Below are 8792 nucleotides of genomic sequence, written 5' to 3'. Positions count from 1 at the left end.
GTGTTGGCAGAAACATTTGCTAATGTACTGTACATAGTAATTCAAATATAAAAAAGAAATGAGGAGATATTGGAATCTGAGCTTGAGTAAGAACCCTCAAATTCTGGAGGAAAAAGGACCATCAGGATGTATTTTAGATTGAGAGTTTACCCTGTTTGAACTGAAGAAAGTGCTTGCTGGGGTAAAACAAATTTCTCCAGGTAGAGATGGCATCTGTTATGAGATGGTAAAACACCTATCAGAAACATCTCTAAATATTATTTTGAATCTTTTTAATAAGGTGTGGGAATCAGGGAAATTACCAGATGACTGGAAGCATGGGATCATAGTGCCAATACAAAGCCAGGGAAGGAGCATTCGCAGCCCACTAACTACAGGCCCATAGCATTAACGTCAAATTTATGCAAACTAATGGAGCGTATGGTTATGAACAGATCGATATATGTTATTAAAAAGAAAAACCTTTTCTCTGCATTCCAGAGTGGTTTCAGAAAGTATGTTTAGACGTTGAAAAAGCACAGCACTTTGTATACACTAGTTGTTCTTATATGTGCGACATAAATATATTGACCTTGACCTTTTTAACAATTTTTTCGCAATTCACTCAAATGACTTTTCCCCTTCTGTCACTCACTCAAAGTTGTGTCGATGTAGTGACACTAGGCGTCACTCTTGAGAGACCCAAACACCTCCCATTCTTTGAGAAAAGGCCAATGAGAATTGGTGAGTGGAATTTGCATGCCACTCCCCCGGACATATGGGTATAAAAGGAGCTGGAATGTCATTCCATTCAGATTTATTTCTTCGTAGCCGAGCGGTTGTACTATCAACGAGCTGAATACTACTGCTGTTCCACTCACCTCTTAAGAAGCGTATGCTTTTGGATATATGGCGCATTTCCAGCGGCTTTCTCTCCTTCTGCACATCGAGTGCAGATTTCACCCCTGGACACTTCGACAGCGCTAAAAGTGTGTATATTCCTGCTGAAGAGTATATTTTCTCTATTAGTGTGTCTTTATAAAGATACCTTTCCGTCTGTGGCAGGGCGGAGGGCGGGGGCGGGTGGTGATTCTACACACCCGGTTCCTTATCAGGCTAATCAAGCCTCCAAGAGGGATAAAGGCCGACTGCAGAAGATGGTGCGGGAGAGAGAGAATGTTTACAGGCATCTGTGGGCATTACACGTTTGTGTCTTTAGTTGAAGTTTCTCATTAAACTATTATTTATATTGTCAAGCTGGTTCTCGCCTCCTCCTTGCCCATCCAATTCCCTTTACACTGGTGCCGAAATCCGGGAAGGAGGAGGGATGCCCGACGCGGAGTCCTCGACACTGCCGTCCACCCGTAGGAGCCGCTGCCGTCCGCCGGGGGATGGAGTAGCCCGACCGCCCGGACGCGGTGAACGGCTGCCATCTGCGAGGCGAGTGGGGACTGGACTCCCTGACTGCCTGGAGCGATGGAGCAGCTGCCAAGGGCGGAGGTGAGCCCTGCCATCCCCCAGAAATGCGGAGGGGTCAAAAGAAGACCACCGTCCGCGAGGGGAGGAGGGAAGTGACTACCGACCGCCTGGAGTGGTAGGGCCACTGCCAGGGGCGGAGGAGTGTCCCCATGAGTCGCCGGGAACGCAGAAGGGTGTTCTGTCCACCGGGGGTCGTGGGTCTGACTCCGGTCCACCCTGGGAGGAGCGGCTGTCGTCCACCTGAGAGGGTGGAGGAGTGATCAAGGACCATGCGACAGTGTATCAGAGAACCGGCGAATATGTTTTTTTTTCTATCTCTCTCTCCTCTCTCTCTCTCTCACTGCCACTCCGCATTGGCCTTTTCCCTCTCTTTTAAATTTTACAGAGATTTTTGGGGGTACTACGATGTTACAGGTAGTACCCCCCTTATTTTAATGATTTCTATTTTCCTCCCCTTGTCCCCTCCCTCATACAGGTAGACAGGGACGACCTGCCGGCAGACGTGGCGGAAGAAATCCCTCCCCAGGGAAAGGGGGTGTACGTCATGACGGGGGTTCCCCTGCCTGAGAGAACGAGGGAGGAATGTGGTAGGGCGGAAGGTAGGGCCGGGTGGTGATTCTACACACTCAGTACCTTATCAGGCTAATCAAGCATCCGAGAGGGATAAAGGCCGACTGCGGAAGATGGTGCGGGAGAGCGAGATCATTTACGGGCATGTCCGTCGTGTGTTTGTGTCTTTTGTTTAAGTTTCTCATTAAATTTATATTGTCAAGCCTGTTCTCACCTCCTCCTTGCCCATCTAAATCCCTTTACACCGTCTTTGTGTGATTCCTGGATGTGGTCGTTATCTCTCTGCTTCCAACAGTCACGGGCGCTGCCTCACGTGTCTGGGCAACGATCACAATGAGGCAGCGTTTGTGGATGGTTTATGTTCTCATTGCAAGTGTATGACCATGACCGCGGCTTTCCTTCCATGGGAAAGCCACTATAGCAGCCCCCCGTGCTGCGCCTTCAACCCACGGGAATGAGGCTGGCCCGGCTGGTGGGGGAGGCGATTTGGGGAGTTCAATGGGTGCGGTTTCACCGGGTAATGCCCCGTGGACCTCCCATTCCCCAGCATGATTGTTTGCTCCTGTCTGGTCCTGAAATGAGACCAGCCTGCCTCACGGCCACCATGACATGTCTTTCGGAGCATTGGAGCATGATGATGCTTCGATCGCTCCATCGGAGTACACACTGGCAATGTCGGACTCCGATAACTCGAATAGGCTGCCACCTTCGGGTCTGCCTGCCCAGTCTGAGGCTGATGCAGAGCTGACCACCATGCTTGCCCAGGCCACCATGAGCATCAGGTTGAACTGGAACCCTCCACCCTCCACCCTCCCCTGAGCGTTCATAGCTTGATGATTGGTTCCTCGGTTCCCCTCCGGTGCTCCCACCAGAGCCTGTAGGACTATGTTATCTCTGGCAACCAAAGCCTACAGTGCCGCTGGACAGGCCGCCTCCGCCCTGCATGCCATGGCCATCCTGCAGGTACACCAGGCCAAGACACTAAAATAACTGCACGTGGGTAGACCTGGTCCCGATGTGCTGCAGGAGCTCCCCGGTTCAGCAGCATCCGCTTCACTTCGGTGGAGGGCGAGAACGCCAATCTTGGACCAGCAAGTTCTGAACCGGACCTTACACAGACTCCCGTTCAAGATGCTAACGCAGAAACACATTTTGACGTGCATTCAGCATCAAGATAGGTTTGCGGCGGTAGACCTGAATGATGCGTACTTTCACATCTCGGTTCTACCTCGACACAGACCCTTCCTACGGTTTGCCTTCAACGACCAGGCGTATCAGTACAAGGTCCTCCTCTTCGGCCTGTCCCTGTCCCCTCGCGGCTTCACGAAAGTCGCTGAGGCAGCTCTTGCCCCATTAAGGGAAGTGGGCATCCGCATACTCAACTATCGCTAACACACTCTCGAGAGTTGCTGTGCGTGCACAGGTATTTGGTGCTCAGGCACCTCAGCTGTCTTGGGCTTCGGGTCAACTGGGAAAAGAGCAAGCTCTCCCCGGTTCAGAGCATCTCTTTTCTCAGCATGGAGTTAGACTCAGTCTCAATGATAGCGTGCCTCACAACTGAGCATGCAAAATCAGTGCTGAACTGCCTGAAATCATTGGCTTCCTCAGCTGCAGTAAAGCCGCTCTGGTTCATACCACTTCAGCACTGGCTTTAGACTCATGTCCCGAGATGGGCATGGTGCCGCAACACATTTCGCATAGCTATCACGCCTCTCTGCTGCCACTTATTCAGCCCTTGGTCAGACATTGCGTTTCTACAGGCAGGAGTTCCCCTACAGCAAGTGTCCAGACGTGTCGTGGTCACCACAGATGCCTCCTAACTGGGCTCCTGATGCGGCCGCCGGTTCCTGGTCAGGACCACGACTGGATTGGCACATTAACTGCCTAGAGTTGCTGGCTGTACTACTCGCCCTACGGAGGCTATTGCCATTGATCCAGGGCAAGCATGTGTTGGTCCAGTCCGACAACACAGCGACTGTAGCATATATAAATCGTCAAGGCGCAGTACGAGCACGTGGCATGTCACAACTCGCTTCCACTCGCTAATTCTCATTGGCCTTTTCTCAAAGAATGGTAGGTGTTCAGGGCTCTCAAGAGCGAACCCTAGTGTCACCATAATCAAGTAACCAAGACGTTTAATGCCATAAATTAAAAGTAAATATTCAGTGTTTATACATTGTGTTGTAGGTAGATGGGGTAGTTGCATAAAGTAACTACTGAATATCCTTAATTTACAGAGAATAGCCTTAAATGTAGCTATTTTTGATGCATTATGCTTGTTTTTCTACTGTCCAATCAACTTTTACAAATATAACAGTTCTGAAATGACTGATTAATACTGTAAATGTGCCGATATTGTCTTTGATTTGACTTATTGTGTTTTTATACATTATTTCTTAGTTATTGTTTATGAAAAAGGAAATTACAGTAGATAGTCTGGGTAGTTTCAAAAAGTAACATATAACTACCACTTTTGATTAAACTGAAGTCATCATGTGGCCTTTCAATGCACCACATGTGTTATTATGGTGATCATCGTTACATTTAATTGTATAAAGCAGATTTTGTAGTCCAAGTTGGTTGGTATATTTACATGACATCATGAAATAATGTATACAGTTATGAATTGTAAAATTTACAGTTATCAAAATACCATTCCATAATGCCTGAAACACAGTATTCCTTTCATTAAAATTCTGGCTACTCTCGGTTAATCTTAATTGTATTCAGTAATGTACAGATGCTTTGGTTACTCTGACTTGAGGGGTACTATGTATGAGATTAGCATGGCTATGTGATTTGTACATAACAATATCACACAATATTCAAAAAATGGCCCAACGCTGTCTGTAAACATGCGTATTTAAAAGTTCTCCCATTTTCTCCCAATTTGGCATGCCCAATTCCCAATGCGCTCTAGGTCCTCATGGTAGCATAGTGAATCGCCTCAATCCGGGTGGCGGAGGACGAATCTCAGTTGCCTTTGCATCTGAGACAGTCAATCTGCAAATCTTATCATGTGGCTTGTTGAGCTCATTACTGTGGAGACCTAACGCTTGTGGAGACTTCATGCTGTTCTCCTCGGCATCCATGCACAACTCACCACATGCCCCACTGAGAGCGAGAACCACATTATAGTGACCATGAGGAGGTTAACACAACATGACTCTACCCACCCTAGCAACTGGGCCAATTGTTTGCTTAGGTGACTGGAGTCACTCAGCATGCCCTGGATTCAAACTTGCAACTCCAGGTGTGGTAGTCAGTGTCTTTACTTGCAGAGCTACCCAGGCCCTCTATCAGAGGCTTTTTATGATTCTTAAAGATTTTTAACCAAACTGACAGTAAACAGGATGGACAGCAGATGGTGCAATAATACTAAACTAATAGTGGTATCAATGCTGTTTTAGGCCTAAGCTATAAAGCCAGATGTCCTTATCTCTGTGGATCCTGAGCCCATAAGTTTAGAAGTCAACAGCTCTGATGTAGGACCATAACATCTTGTGGTCGACCAGTAATTAATATGTTTTTTCAATAATGTTGATCAATTATCATCCTACTTTTACAATAGATGATGCCTAAACTTTTACATTTGGTCCTTCATCAATATTTGTTTTTTCATTGCTCTGATCTATATTATCCTTCAGTACAAAGTTAAATTCAGGACATGGTATTCTCACTCATGTAAAAAAAAACAATCAGTAAATAAATAGCACATTAGAAATCAGTGTGAGGAAAACTTCAAAACCCCCTTCTCAGGAGAAAGCCATTTCATTTACAAAATGTATTTATTTCTCCACATTCAAGACATATTTTTTTATACACAGTCAGAAATTCTCACACACTACACTTTTTTTTTTACAGTGAATGCAAAGAGATCTGAAATGTACACTTGTTTGTGAACAGTTTTCCCCATGCCTAAGAGAGGTGTATAAACTAATGTAATTCACTGACAGTCACTGATGTCTCACAGAAAACAGAACAGAAAAGCCCCATCTCATGTAGCAAACAGCTGCTCAAAACAGACAAAAAGCAAGATATGGGGAAAACTGAATTTTCTCTAAAAGCATTAAAGCTCAGGTCACAGCTATAAACCTTTGAGAGGATAGAAACAGCCTATTCAGTTTCCATTCCCTGTGTGCCATGGAAGTTACTCTTAAGTGAAATCCCTTATCCAGTAAGGACACGACATCTCAAACAATACTCACAATAAAAGTCCTTTAAGCCCTTATCTGACTCATGACAACTCCAGAATAAAGGGCAAATGGCATGTGTTGTATTTCTAACAATGCTAACTGCTTTAAACTAGCATTACATTATTCTACCTACAGTGACTTTTTCAACTCTTTGCTCGGTACAAGAAAATTAGTTAAGACTTGGGCTTAATACCTACATTTAACCCCATGTTTAAAAGTTACATTCATTATTATCATCCCATGAAGGACATGGAAGCTTCAAATTAGCAAAAAGGCCAACATGAATTAGCAGAGGTCTCACAAACACATTAAGAGCAGGGAAAATAAGCAAAATAACCTTATAGCTAAGTTGCATTAAAAATTAAAGACCTGCAAAGCAAACCATGAGAGCTTCATACAGAATTGCTAGCCTGTGTGTTTGCGTGCTAATTGCTGTTCAATTTCCCACTAGTCAGCTAGCACTCTGCTTAGGCTTTCATTAAGAGAGAGAGAGCTCACCAAGCACAAAGGCCGTTATCCCACTTGACATTTGGGGTTGTGTAAATAACGCATTCTGAGATTTTCACCTAAAAACTGCCAAAGTCTGTTCTTCATGGCTGATGAAGGAGGCACTTCACACAGCATTCAGAATGTAATCAGTGTTTCAGCCCCTTCAGATAACTCCCTCAGTGCAACTTCTGTAATCAACCACAAACCTAAGAGTTGCAAAAGGGGGCCATGGATCGCCCCGATTTAGCGATAATGGCTGCAGTGATGCTTTTAGCATTCTTCATACTTGAGTTAGCTACTTGAATAAAGTACTATGTCAGTTTTCTCTGTGAAAATCTGAGATAAATGATCAATTCTACAAAACAGAAAGCTTCTGTCCTAATTTTAAGGTGCACTCAGAAACAAAGGTGTCATTAAATATTCAGTCCCTCCCTTAAATCATATTTCCTTTGGATAGTTTGTAATGCCTGATCAGAAGTTGTAGATGATCATGCAAATACAGTCAGTAAATACACTATTACTTTTGCTGAATATGTAATTTTCTTGCTGTAGCTTTGGTTTTATCATGCAATATGTCATGTAGCACAACATTATTTGATTGATGCATTTTCATGCATAAGTCTACATAAATCTTTATGCGATATTGTAGGATTTCCAACAAGGCACCTACAGAATAGAATGCCAAAAAGAACTGCTTTTAGCCAATGGAATTACTTCGGTGTCCAAGGGGGACTGAATATTGCTTGACACCAGCCAATATGGCATTCTAACCCATACTGACACCTAGTGGTGTGGATGCAGCATCATGCAAAAGCATTTTTTTTCTGTGACTGGTGCAATTGTAGAAATATTGTCTTTATAGTTAGCCATGATTAATTTATTCTGTGAGTGAAAGTGTTTGATAGTGGCGGGGAATAACAAATTGGGCTTCTATAACTCAGATTACTTTAAAAAACACTATTTTCCCAAGTTATATAGCTAATTCGCATGAGCACCCTTGAGTTGATTGACAGGCGATGTCTGTATCTAAAAGGTGATTGGCCCTTTTACCTGTAGTGCAAAACTCCATTGACCATTGGGCGTTCCAATTTCTCCCATTAATTTTAATAGAAGTGGCCCATCTCTACTAAAGATCTCTGATGTGATCTCAACATGGCGGCCTCCATGAGGCAACCCGGCTCCATTTAAAATAAACAGCTTTTATTGGGCTACTTAAAAGACTGCAGTCTTCATCTCATGTGTACATGATTTTAAACATTTTAAAAATAAGCATCAAAAGTACCATTCATTGCCTAAAGGAAAAAACTTTTTAATAATGAAACAGTTATTATTATTATTCAGTAACAATTATTACCATTACGTAAATACAGACATTGAAATGTTGACGCATGCTCCTAAAATATCCATAGATGCCATAATGTCAAGGTTAAAGTTCAGAGAACGTGACACAAGGGAGGCATGAGGGAAGCTTTTAAAGCATTATATTGTCCATCAGATTGGTAAAGGGAAATCAGCACTGGCATGGCCAAAGGTGAATGCTGAGCTGTATACTCTAAAGGGAGTAGACCTGAGCAGTCTGCACCTCATTATTGCAGGGCTCACTGCCAGTCCGTTGTTTTTCAGAGTAAAATAATTCAAAGCTGTGCTTACTTATCTGAACAAGATAGACACATAGTTTGAAAATCTTGTATGTGATAGAGCATAGAGAGAGGAAGACATTGCAGACTTTTAGAGGGTGAAATCTAAAGGAAATTGGCAGGATGTTTATAGGGGTGACAGACAGGAATAATGAGCAATAAATAAATATGAAAATTAGGTTAAAAATTACATTCTCTTTAACTGAGGAAAAAATTGAATGCTTTTCCAGCTGTTTCTGCTCAAGATCACATGAAAAAATCCAGAGCACGATTATCTATTTAGTCTACTCTGCACATGCGGAAAACAAGATGTTTCCTATACATATCCTATATACAGTATCTGTCAATGTCCGTGAAAATAAATAGGACCATGTGGAGAAGAGGTTTACTCTCATGATTACTGTCAGATTTCTCACTGTGGGGTTCAAAAATACTATTCGAC

This window comes from Xyrauchen texanus, chromosome 19, assembly GCF_025860055.1.
Source record: "Xyrauchen texanus isolate HMW12.3.18 chromosome 19, RBS_HiC_50CHRs, whole genome shotgun sequence".
Classification (NCBI taxonomy): domain Eukaryota; kingdom Metazoa; phylum Chordata; class Actinopteri; order Cypriniformes; family Catostomidae; genus Xyrauchen; species Xyrauchen texanus.
This window is presented reverse-complemented; position numbering follows the sequence as displayed.